Here is a 25297-nt window from a genome sequence, read left to right on the forward strand (position 1 = left end):
AGTCTGGCATTAACTAAATGGGCCAAAAGGCCTATTTCTGTGTTATAGTGCCCTATGACGATGTCTTTATTTACTTATTACTGGGGCAGGTCAGACTGAAGTGAATGTTCCTGCTTATCCACCAGGGGTTTAAAAAGTTCAAAGTTCAAAATACATTTATTATCAAAGTACATATATGTCACCATATACAACCCCAAGATTCATTTTCTTGTGGGCATACTCATTAAATCCATAATAGAATACTAACTGTAATAGAATCATAACCACAATAAAATTGAAAGAGCGCACAAATGTGGGCATTCACACACTGCAAAAAAACACCAAACTGCAAGTGCGAAAAGAAAGAAATAATAATAATAATAAATAAGCAATAAATATCAAGAACATGAGATGAAGGATCCTTGAAAGTGAGTCCATAGGCTATGGGAACGTCTCATGGAATGGACAAGTGAAGTTGAGTGAAGTTATCCTCTTTGGTTAAAGAGCCGGATGGTTGAGGGGTAATAACTATTCCTGAAACTGGTGGTGTGAGTTCTGAGGCTCCCGTACCTTCTTCCTGATGGCAGCATGACCTGGCTGGTTGTTCTGCTTTCCTGCAATAAAGCTTGGTGTAGGTGTGCTCAATTGTGGGGAGGGCTTTACCTGAATTGAATTGACTTTGTTACTACATCCTTCCTATACACAAGGAGCAAAAATCTTTATGCTACATCTCCATCTAAATGTGCAATGTGCAATTTATAGTAATTTATAATAAATAGTATGTACAACAGAATAATCAATATAACACAGAAATACAGTTGTATCAGCATGAATTTGTCAGTCTGGTGGCCTGATGGTAGAAGCTGTCCCGGAGTCTGATGGTCCTGGCTTTAATGTTGCAGTACTTTTTCCCGGATGGTAACAGCTGGAACAGTTTGTAGTTGGGGTGACTCGAGTCCACAATGATCCTTTGGGCTATTTTTACACACCTGTCTTTGTAAATGTCCTGAACAGTGGGAAGTTCACATCTACAGATCTGCTGGGCTGTCCGCACCACTCTCTGCAGAGTCCTGCGATTGAGGGAAGTAGAGTTCCCATACCAGGCAGTGATGCAGCCAGTCAGGATGCTCTCAGTTGTGCCCCTGTGGGGGCCCATACCAAACTTCTTCAGCCGTCTGAAGTGAAAGAGGCGCTGTTTTGCCTTTTTCACCACACACCTATTATGTACAGACCACATGATGTTTATGCTGAGGAACTTAAAGCTGTTAATCCTCTCAACCCCGAATCCATTGATGTCCATAGGGGCTAGCCTGTCTCCATTCCTCCTGTAGTCCACAAGCAGCTCCTTTGTTTTTGCGACATTGAAGGAGATGTTGTTTTCTTGACACCACTGTGTCAGGGTGATGACTTCTTTTCTATGATGGACTGGGTCATATCCATCACTTTTAACAGGATTTTTCCAATCAGATCCAAAACCAGCTCAATCCAAGCCGGTTTCCTTGGTTGGTAATCATTATAGATTCATTGGATGTCACCTCCAAGATGCAGATGGAACTTGCTCGTACTAATGAGATATATGGAGGTGCAAATGCAATTTCACACCAGGAGAAGGAAAAGCTATTTTGTTGGGAAGAGAGACAACTAAAGTGGGGAGAATTTCAGATGGTGATGAGAGAGTGTACAAGAGTGAGATAGATCAGCTGGTTGAGTGGGGTCACCACAATAACCTTGCGCTCAATGACAGAAAGACCAAAGAATTGTTACAGACTTGAGGAAGGAGAAGTAGAGGGAGTACACATCAGTGTTCATCGAGGAATCAGCAGTGGAAGGTTGAGTAATTTCAAGTTACTGGGGGTCAACATCTCTGAAGATCTGTCCTGGGCCCAAAATATTGATGCAATTACAAAGAAGTCCTATATTTCATTAAGACTTTGAGGAGATTTGGTGTGTCACCAAAGACTAGCAAATTTCTACAGATGTACCATGGAGAACATTCTAACTGGTTGCATCACCATCTGGCATGGGATGGCTACTGCACAGGAGCAGAAAAAGCTGCAGAAAGTTGCAAACTCAGGCAGATCCATCATGAGCACTTGCCTACCCAACATTGAAGACATCTCCAGAAGGTAATGTCTCAAGAACACAGTACATGCTCTTTTCCCAATCCTACCATCGAGGAGGAGGTGCAGCAGCATGAAGGCACAAAATCAGTATTTTACAAACAGCTTCTTTCCTTTGCCATTATATTGCTGAATGGACATTGAACCCATTTACAATACCTCACTATTTTACCTCTTTTTGTCCTAATCATTTAATATAAATTTTATCTACCTATCTATCTATATATACACCTTAGTTTCATAGAAAAGCACAACACAGAAACAGGCCCTTTGGCCCATCTAGTCCATGCTGAGCGATTTAAACTGCTTACACCAGGATGTTAGCCACCCCCCCCCCCATACACCTACCATTCAAGTACCTATCCAAATTTCTTTTAAACTTTGAAATCAAGCTCGCATACAACACTTGTACTGGTGGCATATTCCATACTCTCATTACCCTCTGAGTGAAGAAGTTTCCTTTCATGTTCCCCTTAAACTTTTCACCTTTCACCTTTAGCTTCTGACCTCTAGTTCTAGTCCCTCCCAACCTCAGTGGAAAAAGCCTGCTTGCACTTACCCTTTCTATACCTCTCAAATCGCTTCTCAGTCTTCTACATTCCAAGGAATAAAGTCCTAACCTATTTAATCTTTCCATATAACTTGGGTCCTCCAGACCTGGCAACATCCTGGTACGTTTTCTCTGTACTCTGTCAATGTGATATACATCTTTCCTGTAGGTAGGTGACCCAAACTGCCCACAATACTCCAAATTTGGCCTCAACTTATACAACTTCAACACAACAACCCATCTCCTGTACTCAGTACTTAGATTTATGAAGGCCAATATGCCAAAAGCTTTCTTTATGACCCTATCTACCTGTGATGCCACCTACAATGAGTTATGGACCTGTATTCCCAGATCCCTTTGTTCTACCACACTTCTCAGTGTGCTATCATTCACGGTATAAGGCCTACCCTGGATGGTTCTCCCGAAGGGCAACACCTCACACTGGTCTGCATTAAATTCCATCTGCTATTTTTCAGCTCATTTTTCCAGCTGGTTTAGATCCCACTGTAAGCTCTGATAGTTTTCCTCACTCTCCACTACCCCTTGGTATCATCCACAAATTTACTGATCCAGCTAACCACATTATCACCTAGATCATTAATATAGATGGCAAACAACAAAGGACCCAGCACGGAACCCTACAGCACTCCAGTAATCACCGCTCTTCAGTCAGTGAGGCAATCATCTAGTACCACACTTAGGCTTCTTCCATAATACCAGTGTCTAATCCAATTTACTACTTCATCTTGAATACCTTCTTGACCAACTCCCACGGGGGACCTTACCAAATGCTTTGTGAACAGCATCTGCTGCCTTGCCTTCATCAACTTTCCTGGTTACTTCCTTGAAAAATTCTTTAAGTTTGGTTAGATACGACCTACTATGCACAAAGCCATGGCGACTATCCTTAATCAGTCCATGAATATCTAAATGCTTATATATCTGGTCCCTTAAAATACCTTCCAATAATTTTCCCCTACTGATATCAAACTCATTGGCCTGTAATTTCCTGATTTATTTTTACGGCCTTTCTTAAGCAGCAGGACAACATTGGCTTTCCTCCAATCCTCCAGCACTTCACCTGTCACTGAGGTTGATGTAAATATCTCTGCAAGGGCCCCTGCAACAACTGCACTTGCCTCCCACAGAGTCCGAGGGAACACCTTGTCAGTCTCTGGGGATTTATCTGCCCCAAATTGCCTCTAGACAGCAAACACCTCCTCCTCTGAAATCTGTAGAGTCCGTGCAGTTGATGCTATTTTGCCTCACTCCTACTGACTCTGTGTCCCTCTCCTGAGTAAATACAGAGGCAAAAAATACATTTCAGATCTCCCCCATCTCTTTTGGCTCCACACATAGATTACCATTCTGATCCACCAGAGGACCAATTTTCTCCCTTGCAATCCTTTTGCTCTCAACTTATCTGTTGAATCCCTTAGGATTCTTCTTCACCTTGTCTGCCAAGGCAACCTCATGCCTTCCTTTAGCCCTCCTGATTTCTTTCTTAAGTGTTCTCTTGTATTTCTGATACTCTATGAGCACCCCATTTGTTCCTACCTGCCTATACCTGCAATGCACCTCCTTATTTTTTCTTAACCAGGGTCCCAATATCTCTTGAAAGCCAAGGTTCCCTACACCTGTTATCTTTACCTTTTATTCTGATAGGCACAGACAAAATTTGTACTCTCAGAATTTCACTTTTGAAAGCCTCTCACTTACCAAGTACACCTTGGCCAGAAAACAGCCTGCCTTGGCTCATCCCACAGAAAATATGGTTTATTGGTGGGACCCATGGTATCCGGAAGAAAGGCAATTACCTTTTCAACTGGGAGAGGAATTCTTCCCTTCCCTGAATTGACGTCAATTTAATCTTTCCCAGGAGATTACATGCTGCCTGCGGGAGGGATGTCGGGGAGTTGGTGTTTATATGCAACCTATCAGCAAACTGAGTAGGGCTCATTGGATCACAGGAGCTTTAGATGCCTTTACATTTGTATATTGTTACATCACCTTCGAGCTTATGATATACTGTACCTTGGCAATTTTTTCTTTGCATCAGGCAGCCTCACCTTGTCAAAGCTGTGATCAATGTTCACATTGTTCCAAAAACTAGAATTGTCAAATATGATCTACACAGTGAAAAGCTTCTATAAATGCACAAAAGAATGTGTCTTTACTGGTTGCAATACAGCCTGGTAAGGAAACATCAATGCCCAGGAACATGGAAGTGGTGGATACAACCCAGTCCAACCAGGCGAAACTCTCCCTACCACTGAATACATTTTAATGGAGTGCTACTGCAAGAAAGAAGCATCTATCATTAAGACCCCATAATGTGGCCAGGAGGCACAGAAGCCTTAAATCACATACTATCAGATTTAAGAACAGTTATCACCCTCCAACCATTAGGCTGTTGAACCAGCATGGATAGCTTCATTGACCACTACTCTGCACAGATTTTATGACTCAGTTTCAAAGACTCTTTACATCTCATCTTCTGAGTATTATTGGTATCTGCACTTTTGTATTCTTTTGCGCATTAGTTAGTTGTCAGTCTTTGTATATTTTGTCGTAAAATGTTACTGTATTTCTTCTTCCTGTAAATGTCTGCAAGAAAATTAATCTCAGGATATGGTAACACCTGGGTTTAGACTATGCACTAGGGACTGCAGTTAGTTTGCCCCCACACCTTGTTAGGTGAATCTTGTCGTATCTCAGGGTTGACTTCATGGAAAAGTCTATGCATCTGAAAATCATGGACGCACATTAGGTCAGAATGAGATGCATGAAATGAGAAAATATTTGGGATGGAGGAGGTAGCAACAACCTTGCACTCGACGTCAGTATGACCAAAGTACTGATTGTGGACTTCAGAAAGGGTAAGATGAGGGAACACAAACTAATCCTCACAGAGGGATCAGAAATGGAGAGAGTGAGCAATTTCAAGTTCCTGAGTATCAAAATTACTGAGGATATAACCTGGTCCCAACATATTGATGCAGCAATAAGGAAGGCAAGACAGCACATATATTTCATTAACAAGAGAAAATATGCAGATGCTGGAAATCCAAGCAACACAAACAAAATGCTGGAGGAACTCAGCAGGCCAGGCAACATCTTTGGAAAAAAGTAACCAGTCAACGTTTTGGGCTGAGACACTTCATCCGTCCTGAGGAAGGGTCTCGGCTTGAAACATTGACTGTTTACTCTTTTCCACAGATATTGCCTGCCCTGCTGAGTTCCTGTGGCTATATTTCATTTGGAGTTTGAGGAGATTTGGCTTGTCACCTAATACACTCAAAGACCTGTACAGATGTAACGTGGAGAGCATTCTGACAGACTGCATCATTCTCTGGTACGGGGGGTGGGGGGGGGGGGGTGGTAGAGGATCTGAAGACAGAACGTTATAAAATTAGTCAGCTCCATCATGGGTACTAGCCTTTGTAGTACACGAGACTTCTTCAAGGAGTGGTGCCTCAGAAAAGCGACGTCCATTATTAAGGACCCCTATCACCCAGGTCATGCCCTCTTCTCATTGTTACCATCTGGAAGGAGGTACTGAAGCTTGAAGGCATACATTCAGCAATTCAAGAACAGCTTCTTCCCCTCTGCCATCCGATTCCTAAATGGACATTGAACCCATGAACACTACCCCACTTTACTATTTCTGGTTTTGCACTATTTTTAATTTAACTATTTAATACGCAGTTATATACTTGCTGTAATTGATTTTCATTTTTATTAATTTTCTTATGTTATCATGTATCACATTGCACTGTTGCTGCTAAGTTAACAGATTTCATGACATATGCCGGTGATATTAAACCTGACTCTGATTCTATTCTGAGCTTACAAAAAAATTGCTAGAGACTTTGTTTTGTAAAGAGATTCCTTTCTTGTAGGTATAAAAGGTTCAGTAAGTGGCCTTCCTGCTTTATCAAGCAAGATTTATTATAATTGTGAGCTTTGTACTGAAGGAATAAAGTAACGACAGGAAATGAAAAGCATCAGTTCTTAAATAGAAAAAGGAACATTAACAAATTGTCATTCAGATCAATGTGGGATCATGCTACATCTTGACAAATAGCCTTAAATGCATTAACTACTCCCTGGGGAACAGATACCTTCAAAAGACATTTGGATAGGTACATAGAAAGGGAAGTTTTAAAGTACTTGGGCCAAGCTTTGGCAATCTGGAGTACCTTAGGTTGGTCTGCATGAATGAACTGGGCCAAAAGGTGTGTTTTCATGGAATATTATTCAATGACTCTAATTAAATGAGTGGAAGAATAACCAAGGATGATTTGCATTTATGTAGCATTTTTCATATCTTTGGGAATCCCTAAAGTGTTTTACATTTCAGATTACAGATTGCTTAATGCTATCTCCAGTAACAAGTGTAAAGAAGATCAAAGTAATTGTTACTCCAGGTCTGATACAGAACAAAAAACATAATAAAATAAAAATCACAATAATTAAAAATACAGAATAAGTATGTATTACTGAGCAAAAGTCTTATACACACACACACACACACACACACACACACACACACACACACACACACACACACACACACACACACACACACACACACACACACACACACACACACACACACACACACACACACACACACACTATATATATATAGATAGATAGGATGCCTAAGACTTTTGCAAAGTACTGTAGTAACTTTATGCTTTGCACTGTCTGCTGCTGCCACAAAAAAAAGCAGAATTCATGACATGAGAGTGATGATAAACCTGATTCTGATGTGGGTTTCTATTGTGGGCTGAGAGTGGGAAGGGGGCAGGGAGAGGGGAATCATGGTTGAGAAAAGGGAAATGGAGTGGGAAGTGCCAGGGAGGCAGTCTGTAATGTCAACCAACCAATTGGTTGGAATCAAATTACCTTGCCAGGTGTCTTGGGCCTGGGTGTGTCTGCGCCTGCACCATCTTTCATCTCTGCCATGTGTCCTACATGCCCGTGGTGCTCCCCACACCATTTCCAACATCCCTTGCTCCTGCTAGATTTCTAAACTCTCTCCCTTCTCCACGTTGACAAATACAGAACTGTGCAAAAGTCTTAGGCACCCAAGCTATATACCGGTATATATATAAGACTTTTGCACAGAACTGTAAAAACACAAGAAAGCTTATATACATTGATTGATTTTACAGTATGTACGTAAAGTGATGTTACTTATGGTGACGTCTGTACATAGTCAGGTGACTCTGAAATGAAATGATACCTCAGTGGAGGAGGGGTGGGTCGATCAGCCTCACTGCTTGGGGAAATTAACTGATTTTGAGTCTGGTGGTCCTGGCATGGATGTTTCGTCGCTTCCGCCATTATGGGAGTAAGACAAATATTCCACGAGCAGGTTGGGTGGGATGCTTCATTGTATTGCTGGCCTTTTTCAGACACCTTTGTCCTTGTTGGTGGGCAGGCTGGTGCTGGTGATGTGCTGGGCAGTTTAAAATTCCTGTTGTAGAGTCTTCCTGTCCACCACAGTGCAAGTTTCAGGCACAAAGATCAATGATTGTATAATCAGATTTCATGAAATTCTTAATCTCAAACAACTGGGAAATTGGCTGATAAATAGTAAATAGAATTTATTGCAGGCAAGTGTGAGGTGTTGCTCTTTGGTAGGACAAATCACGGTAAGACATACAGTGAATGATAGGGCACTGAGCAGGGTGCTGTAGAATAGAGGGGTCTGTAATACAGATCCATAATTCCTTGAAAGTGGTGCTACAGGCAGCCAGCGTCATACAAAGAGCTGTTGGCACATCGTCCTTTATAAATCAAGGCACTGGGATGTTACATTGAAGGTATGCAGAATTTGGATTATTGTGTTCTGTTCTGGTCGTCTACCTACAGGAAAAATATCAACATGTTTGAAAGAGTACAGAGAAGATTTGGAAGGATGTTGCCAGAACTCAAAGATCTGGGTTATGGGGAAGAATTGAACAGGTTAGGGCTTTGTTCTCTGGAGCACAGAAGAATGAAGGGAGGTATATACCTCTTATAGAGGTATACAACATTATAACAGGTAGAGATAAGGCGAATGCATGCAGGCCTTTTCCCCTCAAGTTGGGTTAGACTAGAATTAAATCATTGGTAAGGGTGAAAATTAAAATGTTTAAGGGCAATATGAGGGTGAACTTCTTCACTCAGTGAATAGTATAAATATGGAACTAGGAAGAAGCAGGTTTAATTGTAACATTTGAGAGAAGTTTGGATAGGTACATGGATGGGAGGGGTTTTGAGGGTTATGGGCTGGTTGTAAGGAGATGGGATTTGGCAAAAAGATCAGGTCGGCAGGTACGAGGTGAGTTGAAGGGTCTGTTCCTGTGCTATGACACTGGTCAGGACGATCACCATGCTCTTCTATAAAATAGTACCAGGTCTTCTTGGCCTCCATTTGTGAGAGAACAATGGGCCTTAGTGTTTCATGCGAAAGATGGTAACCCAAACTACACACCCTCCCACGATATTGCATGGGAGAATTATTTCCAGTGCAGCCATTGACAACAATTAATTGATGATCTCAAGGTGGACTGGAGCAAGTGAATCATACAGTAACTGCTGATGGTACATCAACAAAGTGAATTTAGTCAGAATGGGGAAGACAGGAACTGCAGCAAGATAGCTGCAGTATATATATGAGGTTAGCATGAAGTAAATTTCAGTCACTTGATTGACTTTACCTCCAACCCACGTGTCTAGATTGGTCACTATATGCATTCTTTTTCTCACTGAAGTCTCTACGATGATATTGAGTCATGATCCTGCTGACTTGTACAAATGACGTGATTATAACCATGAGACATCATTGACTGAATTTAAATAGTAAAAGAAGGGAAAATTGTATCAGTTGACAGTGTGCTAGCTTGGTATGAAGAGATATCTGTAATGTATACGGATTGTAAAAATGGCTTTCATTATTATAAAATTAAATGATACTATGCATTTTTCTCTTACAGCATCAATCATTTTTGTTGTCAAGAAATGAAATTCCATTTCTCCCTTAAAGTTGCAAGCATTGGCAAAATGAAGGTATAGATTAATTTTAGTAGTTGTGTTGTGACCAGAATAAAATTTAATTTTATTCATTGCAAATGTTAGGCCCCAGCACAACTTTCAGCTTATTATTTTCCTCATTAAGAGACCCTAAATTTGGGGGCCCAAGCCTCCTGTGTTTCCTCAGCATATTGGCTGGGGGGAGGGGTGATCAACAACAGTGCTGGAGTTTGCTTTTATCCATTCTGCTTTCACTGAGCTTATGATAAACAGGTTTCTGTAAAATTAAAACATGGAATGCCAGAAATTACCACCAGATGTTGTAGAACCTCATCTTGATCTCATTCCAGATCCCTGGGAGAGGGTTATTTGAATATTATGGATGGTTCCTCATGTATTAATAATACAACTGGGCCTAAGGAGCTTTCTGAACAGTGCTCCATTGCAAGAATATAGGCCATTATGACTAGGGCTGATAAATTGCCAGTAGAAAATTGCTCCCTTACTGGTCTAACCAGTTTATATTCATATGTTTTCACAGTTCCATATGCCGTTTCATCCTCAAGACAATGTCGCCCACAGAGCAATCTAATTTTCCCACTATTTTCTCCCAATAACCTATTCTTTCCACATTCATATCAGCTCCCGGAGATTCTGGCACTCACATACACACTTAGCAATCTCTTTATAAAGTGCTGTTAGTAACAATGAAAAGAGGACATATCCTGGGTGGTGGGGATGGAAGCTGGTTTTCTGCCTTCTCCCCCTATCCATTCATGTCCTGACAAATCAAGAATCTATCAACCTCTGCCTTAAATATACCCAATGACTTGACAATGAATTCCACAGATTCACCACTCTCTGGAAATTCCTCCTCATCTCTGTTCTAAAAGGATGCCCCTCTATTCTGAGGTTGCATCCTCTGGTCTTCGACTCCCATATTAAGGAAATATCCTCTCCACATTTATCCTATCGAGGCCTTTCACCATTCAATTGGCTTCAATGAGGTCACCCCTCATTTTCCTGATTTCCAGAGAGTACAGGCCCAGAGCCATGAAGCATTCTTCATATGACGAGCCTTTCAACTCCAGAATAATTTTTGTGAGCCTTCTTTGAACCTTCTACAATGTCAGCACATTCTTTCTTAGATAAGGGGCCCAAAACTGCTCACAGTACTCCAAGTGAGGCCTCACCAGTGCTTTATAAAGTCTCAACATTACATCCTTGCTTTTATATTCTAGTCCTTAATGAACTCTGGTAGAATTTATTATTTGAACCAAAAAGAATTAGAGATTGGGAAGACATTCCTTTCATTCTGAATTCCTACCTCTTTTGAAACACTATGCTCCGGAATTTGACCTCCAAATCCATCACCACCATCTCCTGTGAAGCACGAATATTTAATAGAGATGCAAATTTCTGACCGCACAGATTGAAGAAAACAAGGAACGTGACTAGATACCTGTCAGAAGTTGATGAGGCTACTCACTGTGGTGACAACGTCTAAGTACTCAGCCTAGGGGTGGCATGGTAGTGTAGCGATTAGCACATTGCTTTACAATGCCAGCGATCATCAATCTGGGTTCAATTCCTGTGGCTGTCTGTAAGGAGTTTGTACATTCTCTCTGCAACTGCATGGGATTCATCTAGTTTCCCCCCGTGTTCCAAAGACATCCAGATAGGGTTAGTCAGTTGTGGGCATATGATGTTGGTGCTCAGCACAATCCTCACTGATTTGATTTGACATATTTCACCATGTGGTGTGATGCTTCGATGTACATGTGACAAACACAACAAGTCTTTATCTTTGTGCATTGTTGGTGCATCTGTTGATTCAATTCCTTCACTTAAATTTTCCTTAAATATTTCTCACACCCTTATGGTCTCTTTTTATTATTAAGGATCCCACCCATCCATCCCGCATCCTCTATGACTTTCTACCATCAGGCAGGAGACTACGATGTATAAAAACAAGAACGGTCTGGATGAGAGGCAGTTTCTTTCTCCAGGCCATCAGGCCTCTGAACTTCTGGCAGTGGTCAATCTGTTCTGTACCTTCCAATATTTAAAATTAGTGCACTTAAATTTGTTACTTTTTTGTGATTCATCTGTAGATTTCATCTGTACCTTCATAAGATATCATATGTTATGTGTTTTATGTGCACTACTGTGTTTTACACCCTTGTTCAGAAAAACGTTGCCTTGCTTCTATATTCATTATATGGTTATATACGTGATATACGTGTATATAGTTAAATGACTTCACTTGATATGTTGGAAAGAACTTCATTTTGTTCACTTGCTGCTCTTCCTTCCATTTAAAGCTCTCAACCTTCTGCATTTTACTTAGATTAAGATTGCTTCTCGGGAGAAGCAAAGATGATTGATGATCCACACAAATCTGGTTCCAAGCTGTGGTGAACTAGATATACCTGTCTGACTGCTCCTGTGGCTCCTCCCACAGACCCCTGTATAAAGGCGACTGTGGGCTGCTGCTCTTCCTCATTTCCCCAGGATGTAGTGTTGTTTATTCTTCCAGTCAATAAAAGCCGATATCTCGTTTCCTACATCTCAGCGTGAGTTATTGATGGTGCATCACAAGCAGTAGCCAAGGATCACTGGGAAAAGTCCTGAAAGAGAGTGGGGAATGAGCTATAGAGGATCTCACAGAGAATGATGGGTATATGGAATAGACTGCAGGAAGAAGTGGTACAATTGTATTGTTTAAGCAATATTTAGACAGCTACTAGGATAGAAGAGTTTCAGGGCCAAATGCAGGTAACTGGGATTAACTTTCCAAAGCAGTTTGGTTGGCATGAATGAGCTTGTTTTAGAGTTCTAGAAATGCAGCAAGTTAACAGGCCTTTCCGGCCCAGTGAGTCCCTATCACCCGATTGACCAATTAACACCCATATGAGCAACTAACCTACTAACCCATTTGCCTTTGGAATGTAGGAGCAATTCAGAGCTTCCAGAGGAAACCCACGTAGTTATGGGGAGATTGTAGAAACTCCTTACAGGTAGTGGCAGGAATTGAACCTGGGTTACAAACACAGGAATGTCTGCAGGTGTTGGAAAACCAAGCAACACACACAACGTGCTAGAGGAACTCAGCAGGCCAGGCAGCTTCTATGGAAAAGAGTAAACAGTTGACGCTTTGGGCCGAGACCCTACGCCAGCAATGGGAAAAGAGAAAGATGAGAAGTCAAAGCAAGAAGGTGAGGTTGGGGGGGGGGGGGGGGTGGTAAGCGTCCCCTTTCCTGGGTTACTGGCACCTCAATAGCTTTACACTAACTGCTATGCTACCCTGCTGCCCATGGTAGGTTGTGGTTGTGTTAAAGGGCCTCTTTCCATGCTGTATAACTTTTAAGAAAATAGAAAAGAATATTTCAGGAAATAAGGTGAATTTGAGATAGGAAAAAGAAAAGACTACTGCTTGCATGTTGGAAGCATTTTGTAAAATGGCTAATTAATCAAAGGAGGTTTAAACATTATGCTGAGCCTGCAATTGCCATGAGAAATTAGATATTATTGCATATGCATATTTGATTTGTATCTTCCAGTCTATAATTCTGCAGCAATTTGCTCTGCAGCTGACTGTCATGATATCTTAACTTTGGCTTGTGATGTGAAAGAACCCACTGGATGGTGGCTTTAACACTACAAACCACAAAGTATAGAGCCAGAATACAGATTCGGAGCCTCACTGACACGTGCAGCCTTCTCCTATCCAGGGGCTATGTGTGGTATCCCTCACAACATTCAAGATCGACAACATTGTGTAAATTAATGGCATCTGCACATTGATTTTATTCAATATTTCCAGTGCTGAGTCGCTTAACAATGCAGGAGAAGTAAAGGGTAATGTTCATGGTTTAAAACATAACCTTCAGTGTTCAACACAATTGGAAGCAAATCCTAATTAGAATCCAGCCAGTAGCTGTGGCTCCGTTGTCTCCAGTGATGTAATAATCCTGCAAAGGATAGATTTTAGTCTGAAAAGAAGCAAAATTTCCTGTGGTTGGAGATTTAATAATAGAAGGGACCATTAACTTAACATTAAGGGCATGTACTGAGGTGGTCTGGTAGGATTCCCTGAAACATAATTAAACACATTGAAGTCGAGGGCTTAATGGCATGTATAACACTGCCTGATTAGGGTCGAATTTAAATTCCTCTTCATCCCCCTGTTGGAAGCAGTCATAAAGATTTTTAACAGAGAGCTTTGATCACAGTTCTTGCCAGAGAAGGATAAGGGAACTTGAGTTTCTTTCTCAAGGAAGATGTGACAAAGAAGATTCTTTCCTAACGAATTTCACTAGACTTACCCTCAGTGGCCTCTTTATTAGGTATCTCCTGTACCTAAAGAGAGGCCACTGAGCGCATGTCTGTGGTGTTCTGCTGGTGCAGCCCATCTTCTTCAAGGTTCAACGTGTAGCGCATTCAGAGATGCTCTTCTGCACACCACTGTAGTAACACAAGGTTATTTTAGCTATTGCCACCTTCCTGTCAGCTTGAACCAATCTGGCCATTCTCCTCTGATCTCTCTCATTAACAAGGCATTTTTTGCCCACAGAACTGCCTCTCATTGGATGTGTTTTGTTTCACACACTATTCGCTGTAAACTTTAGAGACTGTTGCTTGTAAAAATCCCAAGAGATCAGCAGTTTCTGAGATACTCAAACCATCCGGACTGGCACCAACAATCGCTCCATGGTCAAAGTCATTTAGATTACATTTCTTCCCCATTTGGATGTTTAGTCTGAACAACAACTGAACCTCTTGACTATGCCTGCATGCTTTTATTAATCAAGTTGCTGCCACATGATTAACTGTTTAGATATTTGTATTAATAAGCAAATATACAAATGTACCTAATAAAGTGGCCACTGAGTGCATTGAACTTTTGTCCTGAAGTTTGGTTGGATCAAATGTCGGTGAATTTCCACTTGAAATTCTATTGCATATTTTATAGACACAGTGGATAAGCATGCAATGCAGCAAACGATCTTTGGTGATGGAAGAGAGCCGAGCAGTGGGATTGGTTTCAAATTGTCAGAATTGTGTGTGGTAAAATCCCAGGTGTCTGTAGTTCATATTGCATACTAGCACTAACTGAATTGCACCAGTATTTTCTGAGGGATTACTGATGCCTTCACAGAAAAATTTCACACTGAGGACACAGACAGTTGAAGATTAAATAAATTTGGCCGGATCTATTAAGGGAAATGGAGCTAAAGGAGAAGAACGATACAGTTCATGCATTATCACGCAGAGGAATAGGCTTGATTCTCACTTTCCTTTTTCCAAATTTTAAAGTCGATTTGTTATTAAAGTATGTATGTATAAGTCGCCATATACTACCCTGAGATTAATTTTCTTACAGGTATTCACAGTATCAGAATCAGGTTTAATATCACCGGCATATGTTGTGAAATTTGTTTTCTTTACAGCAGCGTTCCAAAGCAAGACATTGTAATGAAAATGTGAATTACAGTAAATATGTATCTAATTAAATAGTTAAATTAAATAAGTAGTGCAAAAATAGAAATAAAAAAAGCAGTGAGGTAGTGTTCGTGGGTTCAATGTCCATTCAGAAATCGGACAGCAGAGGCAAAGAGTTATTCCTGAATCGTTGAGTGCGTGCCTTCAAGTTTCTGTTGCTCCATCCTGATGGTAGCAATGAGAACAAGCCATGACCTGGGTGATGGGGGTCTTTAATGATGGAAGCCACCTTTTTGAGGCATTGCTCTTTGAAGATGTCCTGGATACTATGGAAGCTAGTGCCTATGCACGACTCTATGCAGCTGGTTTCAATCCTGTGCAGAAGCCTCCACTTCCCACTATACCAGAAGGTAAAACAGCCAGTTAGAATGCTCTGTAGGAATAGGCAAATGTCTTTGGTGACACACCAAGTCTCCTCAAACTCCTATTGAAATATAGCTACTGTTGTGCCTTCTTTATAGCTGCATCAATATGTTGGGTCCAGGATAGATCCACGGGATATTGGCACCCAGGAACTTGAAATTGCTCACATTTTCCACCTTCTGATCTCTCTATGAGGACTGGTGTGTGTTCCCTTGTCTTATCTTTTCTGAAGTCTACAATCAGTTCTTTGGTCTACCTGATGTTGTGTGCTATGTGGTTGCTGTCATGCCACTCAACCAGCTGATAGATGTCACTCCTGTATGTCCTCTTGTCACCATCTGAAATGCAGCCAACAGTAATTGTACCATCAGCAGATTTATAGATGGCATTTGAGCTGTGCCTAGCCCCCACAGTCATGTATGTAGAGAGAGTTTATCAGTGGTCTGAGTATCCATCCCTGAGGTGTGCCAATGTTGATTGTCACTGAGGTGGAGATGTTATTTCCAATCCGTGGAGACTGTGGTCTTCTGTTTTGGAAGTCAAGGATCCAGTTGCAGAGAGAGGTACAGAGGTCCAGTTTCTGGATCTTTTCAATCAGAACTATAGGAATGATGGTGTTGAACGCTGAGCCATAGTCAATAAACAGAATCCTGACATGTGTATTTGTATTGTCCAGGTGATCTAAGACTGTGTGAAGAACCACTGAGATCGCATCTGCTGTAGACCTATTGTGGTGATAGGCAAGTTGCAGTAAAACAAAGAAATGGAACGGAATCAATGAAAACGTACAGACAAACAAAGATTGACAAACAACTAAATGTGCAAAATTTATTAAATAGTAAATTCACCTCACAGAATATAATTAGGCATTCCCAGTGCTTTAATTATAACCTATTTTATTTATGTCTGATGATTAAAATATTCAAACAACAGTTAGCACAGTCTAGATATTTGGAGTGCAACATAAGATCTAGGTTGGTTCTCGACATCGACCTATTCCAAATTACAGAGACTAAATATTTAATTTTTTGAATGTTTTGTGTATTTATTATTTAACAATTCAACCTCCTGGGCTTAAGGAGATACTTCATTGAAGCATGAGGCAAAGTGCAAAACCTAAAGATATTCAGCATCTTACGAGACAGTAAAAATATAACTAATCATGTCACACTCTGAATGAACCTTACAAACATTGCACTTCCTGAACTTGGAAGATTTCTTTTCATGTGGTCTGGCCATTGTGAGGTCTTGGTGTCATGAACAAGGAGGTGGAAGATCTCTCTCTCTCTCTCTCTCTCTCTCTCACACACACACACACACACACACACTTTCTCACTTTCTCTTACATACTTATTATATGGACAGAAAACATAAAAAACATATAAGAAGTAAGAGTGGGATTTGGCCATCTGGCCCGTTGCGTTTACTCCACCTTTCAATAAGATCTTGCCCGATCTCAGCTTCACCCACCTGCCTTTACCCATCACCCTTAATTCCCCTGCTGTGCAGAAATCTATCTAACTGTATCTGAAGTATATTTAATGAGAGAGTCTCTGCTGCTTTCCTGAGCAGAGAATTCCACAGCTTAACTGCTCTCTGGGAAAAGCAAGTTTCTCCTCATCTCTGTACTTGACTTCCACCCCCCCCCCCCGAGGCTCTGAGGCTCTGTCCCTTCATTTGAGTCTCACCTACCAGTAGAAAAGACTTTCCTGCCTCTATCTCTATCCCTTCCATAATTTTACATTTTTATATGATGCCCTCTCATTCAGATGCCAATTTGTACCCATTCCCTTTCATGTCCTCTCTCCTGACCACCCTAATCCTCCCTTTCCTCTCAGCCTCCCTTTCCCTAATTCCTCATTGTCCTCTTTCCCTAACCTCCCCCAAACCTTCCTTCAGTCCCCTCTGCCTGTCCACCATTTCAGCTCTTCACTGACCCTCTTCCTCTCAGCCAGTGTCAGTAGTGAATTTGAACAGAAGCATGGATGTGTAAAGGGGGCTGAGCGACACCAGGATTAGAGCCATCAATCAGTGCAAGCAGTAGGCAATGACTAAGTGACCTCACAATAAGTGATTAGATTAAGATGTCTACAGCCTGCCACACCGAACTAAACACCACATATCTGAGGGAGCTGTGCTATACAAACACTAATACAAATTTCAGTTCCTGAACTGGAATGCGGCCAATACACTCTTTATATCTGTCATCTGAGATTGTCAGATTGAAGGTGTTCAGCAAAACCTCATCTTAGCCCACACAGGGAACTGAGGAACTGGGTGTAAGTGGGGACACAACTTGGGTTCTAAACTTCCTCAGCCATGACAACGTAAGAGACCAGAAGTTCAGGGGAAGATAATGTTAACAAATAGAGTCAAGTTGAACTGATTGTCATGTGAAAAAATATGATGAGGTAAAGTACAAAAAAATTGCTGTTTTGCAGCATCACGGAGATGTAGATGCAGGTAACACATAGGATATAAACTGTACATGAAAACTATACCTTACAGTCAAAAAGAGACTGTCCAAGAGCAAGAACAATGCAAAAATACAAAGACGTGATTGAAGACAAGTAGAGATAAAAGAGACTGGAGACACTCGTACCTGGACCAACCAATAGTCTGCTGGAGGAAATCAGTGGGCTGTGTTCTGAAGTAGGGTTTTGACCAGAAAACTTTGTTACTGCTTTCCTGCAATACATATTGCTTGACCCATTGAGTTTCTCTAGTACATTGTTAAAATTAACTCAGTTATGGAATACTTTCTACATTTACTAGCTCTCCCCACCATTGTGCACATCCACAAGGAGAACTGTCACAAGAAAGCACAGCATCCATCATCAAAGACCCCGCTATCCTGGCCACACTCTTTTCTGGCTGTTGCCACTGGGAAGGAGATACAGGAACTTTACGTCCAACACCACCTGGTTCGGGAACATCAGGCTCTTGAACCAGCAGAGAGACTTCTACAGTAATTTCAGTCGCCTCAAGTCCAAACGGATTTCCATAACCTATAGACTCACTTTCAATGACTTAACAATCCATGTTGTCAGCATTATTTATTTATTTGCTTGCATCAACTGTTCTCCTTCGCACATTGGTTGTCTGTCAGTCTGTGTGTGTAGTTTTTTTTATTGATTCTATTGCGTTTCTTTGTTCTACTGTGAATGTCTGCAAGTAAATGAATATGGTGACATATGCTAGGATATGGTGACAGATATATAATTTGACAATAAATTTACTTTGAACCTTTGATCTTTGAACTATGTTTTTCAATAAAATATTTTTAAAATAACCCATTGTCACATACTTGGTCAATTCTAATCTCGTACACAAACTGTGGAAGTTCTGGGTCTCCAGTGTTAAGTTGACAACATGGACCCAGCTGCATGTCTAAAGACTGGTTCTTTTGACTTCAATTACCAATTGTAGATAGAAGTGTAGTGATAAACCTTGAGTGGCTGACAGGAAAGGCACTGAAGATTAAATTAAATGTCAAAGATGTAAATTAATACATTTAAAATGGAATACAGAGAAACTGTTGTGCAAACCATAGATTATTATAGACAATAGACAATAGACAGTAGGTGCAGGAGTAGGCCATTCGGCCCTTCTAGCCAGCACTGCCATTCACTGTGATCATGGCTGATCATACACAATCAGTACCCCGTTCCTACCCTCTCCCCATATCCCTTGACCCCGCTATCTATAAGAGCTCTATCTAACTCTCTCTTGAATGCATCCAGAGACTTGGCCTCCACTGCCTTCTGGGGCAGAGCATTCCACATATCCACCACTCTCTGGGTGAAAAAGTTTTTCCGCATCTCTGTTCTAAATGGCCTACCCCTTATTCTTAAACTGTGGCCTCTAGTTCTGGACTCACCCATCAGTGGGAACATGCTTCCTGCCTCCAGCGTGTCCAATCCCTTAATAATCTTATATGTTTCAATCAGATCCCCTCTCATCCTTCTAAATTCCAGTGTATACAAGCCCAGTCGCTCCAATCTTTCAACATATGACAGTCCCGCCATTCCGGGAATTAACCTTGTGAACCTATGCTGCAGTCCCTCAATAGCAAGAATGTCCTTCCTCAAATTTGGAGACCAAAACTGCACACAATACTCCAGGTGGGGTCTCAGCAGGGCCCTGTACAGCTGCAGAAGGACCTCTTTACTCCTATACTCAATTCCTCTTGTTATAAAGGCCAGCATGCCATTAGCTTTCTTCACTGCCTGCTGTACCTGCATGTTTGCTTTCATTGACTGATGTACAAGAACATCTAGATCTCGTTGTACTTCCCCTTTTCCTAACTTGACTCCATTTAGATAGTAATCTGCCTTCCTGCTCTTGCCACCAAAGTGGATAACCTCACATTTATCCACATTAAACTGCATCTGCCATACATTTGCCCACTCACCCAACCTGTCCAAGTCACCCTGCATTCTCATAACATCCTCCTGACATTTCACACTGCCACCCAGCTTTGTGTCATCAGCAAATTTGCTAATGTTACTTTTAATCCCTTCATCTAAATCATTAATGTATATTGTAAACAGCTGCAGTCCCAGCACCGAACCTTGCGGTACCCCACTGGTCACAGCCTGCCATTCCGAAAGGGACCCGTTAATAGCTACTCTTTGTTTCCTGTCAGTCAGCCAATTTTCAATCCATGTCAGTACTCTGCCCCCAATACCATGTGCCCTAATTTTACCCACTAATCTCCTATGTGGGACTTTATCAAAAGTTTTCTGGAAGTCCAGGTACACTACATCCACTGGCTCTCCCTTGTCCATTTTCATAATTACATCCTCAAAAAACTCCAGAAGATTAGTCAAGCATGATTTTCCCTTCATAAATCCATGCTGACTCGGACTGATCCTTCTATTGCTATCCAAATGTGTCGTAATTTCCTCTTTTATAATTGACTCCAGCATCTTTCCCACCACTGACGTCAGGCTAACCGGTCTATAATTTCCTGTTTTCTCTCTCCCTCCTTTCTTGAAAAGTGGGACAACATTAGCCACCCTCCAATCAGCAGGAACTGTTCCTGAATCTATAGAACATTAGAAAATGATTACCAATGTGTCCACGATTTCTAGAGCCACCTCTTTAAGTACCCTGGGATGCAGACCATCAGGTCCCAGGGACTTATCAGCCTTCAGACTCAACAGTCTATCCAACACCATTTCTTGCCTAATATAAATTTCCTTCAGTTCATCCTTTACCCTAGTTCCTTTGGCCACTATTACATCTGGGAGATTGTTTGTGTCTTCCCTAGTGAAGACAGATCCAAAGTACCTATTCTTGTATTTTTAAGAACAGATGCATTGTGTTGCATGACTTTTGTTATATTATAGGAGCATCCAATGGCATTGGTCAGAGTTGATTGTCTCCGATGATTGATAGATATGGCGGTGGCTTCTCTATCACTGGTGTTTGTTTCAGTAAGCAGTATCTTCATATGTAATATAGAGTCTAAAAGGGGGTCTTCAACTCATTTTGTAGGACCTCATCACCCCTCCTACCTATGTCATTAGGACTGACATGGACCTCTGACTCCTCACCCTCTACGTCGTGGACTTCATCTGAAATGTCCCTGACCATGGCACCTTGGAGGCAACATACCATCCTGGAATCTCATTCTCATCCCAGAACATCCTTTCTATTCCTCTAACAAATGAATCCCTTATCACTACAGCTCACTTCTTCTCCCCCTTTCCCTTCTGAGCTACAGGGACAGATTTAGTGCCAGAGATCTTACCACCGTGGGTTCCTCTACAAAGTCATCCCCACCATCAGTATCCAAAGTGGTATACCTATTGTTGAAGTGTTACAGCCACAGGGATACTCTGTACTAGCTACCTATCCCCTTTCTCCATCCTGAAGGTTACCCAATTACCTGTGTCCTGCACTTCGGGTGTAACTACCTCCCTATACCCCCAATCTATCATCCCCTCAGTCTCCCGACTGATCCAGAGTTCATCCTGTTCCAGCTCCAACTTCTTAACATGGTCTGTTAGAAGCTGAAGCTGGATGCAGGTGTAGTTATCAGGGAAGTCTCTGCCATCTTCTCCTTCATCCCTCCTTCCATGCTTCCAATTATCACCTTCCTGGAACTAAAAGCTCATTAATGTTTGAAGATGGAAAGTGAAAGAAGGGGAGCGATCAATTCATTATGCTTGTGTTGTACCACTACCCTGATAATCCTGCTACTTGGCTTTGCTGTGGATAGACAATAAGACCTTAAGACATAGGAGCCATTCATCCCATCAAGTCTGCCGCACCATTCCATCAAGGCTGAATTATTATTCCTCACAACCCCAACATTCTGCCTTCTTCCCATAACCTTTGATGCCCTTACTAATTAAGAACATATTAACTTCCACCTTAAACATACCCAGTGACTTGGTCTACCTGTGGCAATGAATTCCACACTTGCACCACCCTTTGAGTAAAAAAAAAATTCTCCTCAGCTCTGTTCTGTAGGGATGTTCTTGTATTCTGAGGTGATGCCGTCTGGTCCTAGATTTCCCCACTATGGGAAGCCTATTATGCACATCCACTTGACCTAGGCTTTTCAATATTTGACTGGTTTCAATGAAATCCCCCCTTTTTCTTCTAAACTTTAGTGAGTACAAGCCCAGAGCCAACAACAATCCTCATACCCTAACCCTTTCATAACTGGGATCATTCTTGTGAAACTCTTCCGGACCTTCTTCAATGCCAACACATCCTTTCTTCGGGAAGGGGCCCAAAACTGCTCACAATATTCCAAGTGCAGTCTGACCAATGCCTTATAAAGCCTCATCATTACATCTCCTCTCTTATGCTTTAGTCCTCTTGAAATGAATGCTAACACTTTCCTTCCGGTGTATGGGGCTCATGGTTGGCAGCTCATCTAGGTGAAAGAAAACTGTGATTTCAAACCTCCACTGCCTTGTGGCTATAACTACTCATGGGGAAGGCTTTACCCAAGGGTAAAATCTGGAGCTGAAATCCCTAAGCAGTCTTATGTTGAGCTCAGCACTAACTGGCAGCTTCTGCAACACTGCTGCTGCCAAACTATATCGGTCTCTGACGTTCCTTTGGGTTCATCAGATATGTGGAGAGGGAGAGCTTGCCATATGGGCAACAGCTTGCTCTCCATATTGTACTGCCCTAGCTTACATTTCTAGACATCTAGGAAGCAACATCTATAGTCAGCCCTGACCAATGGAGGCCTCAAGATGGATGAGTACTCAAGCAAATCGATTAATGAAGTAAAGTTATTAATGAATTAATGAAATAAAACTTGTTAACATTTAGCTAGAAAGGACCTATCAGAGTGTTGCATGTGGTGGGTTTTTGGTAGGAGTGATCCTATTATTGTCTCTTGCAGTGGAATTAATCAGATCTTGGTAAATTTAAGTTAGAATCTCAGGTTATTCACAGGGCTACGTGAACAGCGATCTGAGAGCCTGCCTCTTGGATCAGGCATGAGATTAGGATGAAAAAGGTTTGGTTCTATTTTACTTTGAACACTTCAGTATTACAAGCTATTGTCAGAACTGAGTTATTAGAAAGTCTCTCCTTCGTCAAGTGGTAACGATGTACGATTTTAAATTGAATCGGTGAATAACTAGCACAGATCGAAGAAGAGTTAACCAGCTTCAGCATCCGCGTCCAATCCTCTCATATAAAAGTCAAATTGAGTTCCTTCTCCCAATTCTGTTTAATCTTAAGTAAAGGATGCTTATCCCAGTATAATAATAAATTATAAATTCTTCCAATAGAACCTTTCATCGAAGGGTTCATATTGTTTCATAAGGTTTCTAAAATATTTCCCAATGTTGACAAGTATTGTGATAGATGTAAAACTGAGATAGCTACACTGACACATATGTTCTGGTCATGTTCTATATTAAAACAGTTTTGGAAGTCAGTCTTTTCTACAATTTCTAAAGCACTCAGAATCAACTTACAACCTAATAAATTGACTGTGCTTTTTGGAATAAATCCTCAAAATATCCATGGTGTTTCTGTGTCTGACCAACATGTTATTGTATTTGTTACACTGATAACTAGGAGGGCCATCTTGTTGAAATGCAAGGATATATCAACTCCTACTTTGTCACAATGGTTCTCTCAAGTGATGCTGTGTCTCAGTTTGGAGAAAGTTAGAAGTCGAACCTTTGAACCTTTGTTTGATTTTGAGAAGAGATGGGGCTCATTTGCTCGTTGTTATCATTTCAGTTAACTGATAGATTTCCTCCACGATCTAATTTTTTTTGATATATCTTTCTTTCTTGTTGGCAGTTTGATGTTTATTTTTAGAAGCTTTCTGTATGACGCATGGCTCCGGGGTTGTACCCCCAATGGGTTTCTTTTTTTCTCACTTTTCTTGCTTAGTGGTGTTTTTTTTTATTCACAAAAATTTCAATCTTTAAGATAATTTCTTTTTTTTTGAGGTATTGTAAGTGTTGTTACTTCGATGTACTTGTGTTATTTTTGAATAATAATAATAATAAAAAGATTTGAAAAGAAAGAACTGAGCTATTAATCCTTGATTTTTCGTTCCTTGATGCTACCTAACCTGTGGACTGTTTTCTTAAGTCTCAAGTAACTCATTCACTTGTAGATGTGGAGAGAGAAGAATTGTCAATATCTTGCATCAAAATCCTGATGCAGGTTGGCAGATCAGTGGGATTTGTGTGGGCAAACACCCATGTCTTTCAAATACAACAGCAAAGGGAATGCTTGACTTGGTAAGAACAGAGTATGAGGAACTTGTTTGCTTTACCTGGCTACAGAGGTCAGGTTGAGGTCCAGCTCAGCATGATTATAACTAGAGTGATCATGCACAGACAGATTTCTGCAGATACGCAGATTCACGCATGTATAACAGCACACAAACAAAAGGGAAGTATTCAGTCCACTACCTGAATGTATAGAGGAGGGTTGTTTAATTGTGGCTTTCAGAAGAGTAACTGGATAAATCAGGCACGGAAGGTCTATTTGATTAATTCTGCCCCTGCTCTCGTTCCCAGAGCCTGCAACTAATCTCTCCCCTCCTAGATAAAATATACAGATATTCTTTTAAAAAACTACAATATCCTTTCAGGAACTGGATTTAAATTAATCCTTGTTATAAGTGATTTAAAAAAAAACTTTTCCTTTGGTGTAGGTGCCAACATTTTGTTTTGAATAGCATGTCCCATGACATTTGCAGCTCAAACTATACTGATTTACAATTCAGTATACTGATTTACAATTTACTACTAATATTAGGCAATAAGTATCAACCAACTGAACAATTTCCCTGCAGCAAGGAATGTTGAAGTGTAAGAATCGTGCAAGGATTATTTGCAACAGAGGAAGTACAAACTCCCCAAATACACTCAATGGCCACTTTATTAGGTACATCTGTACGCCTGCTCGTTAGTGCAAATATCGAATGAAAAAACACCAGAAAAATACAGTGAGCTGAAGTTCTGTGGGCAAAAATGCCTTGTCAATGAGAGAGCCTCTGAGGAGAATGGCCAGACTGGTTGAAAGCTGACAAGAAGCTGACAGTAAATCAAATAGTTACGTCCATTTATGCCACTGGTGTTCAGGGCAGCACCTGGGGTCCTCCATCTCCAGCAGTGTTTAAGACTTCCTTCATCTTGCCAGTAGCTTCCTCTCAGTTTCACTACTGTCAGTCATACAAGTCTTGGATGGAGGCTCAGGAATACTGTCACACTAGGATGTGGAGGGATTCTTCATTACAGTTTCC

Source organism: Hemitrygon akajei, chromosome 4, assembly GCF_048418815.1.
Source record: "Hemitrygon akajei chromosome 4, sHemAka1.3, whole genome shotgun sequence".
NCBI classification, from domain to species: domain Eukaryota; kingdom Metazoa; phylum Chordata; class Chondrichthyes; order Myliobatiformes; family Dasyatidae; genus Hemitrygon; species Hemitrygon akajei.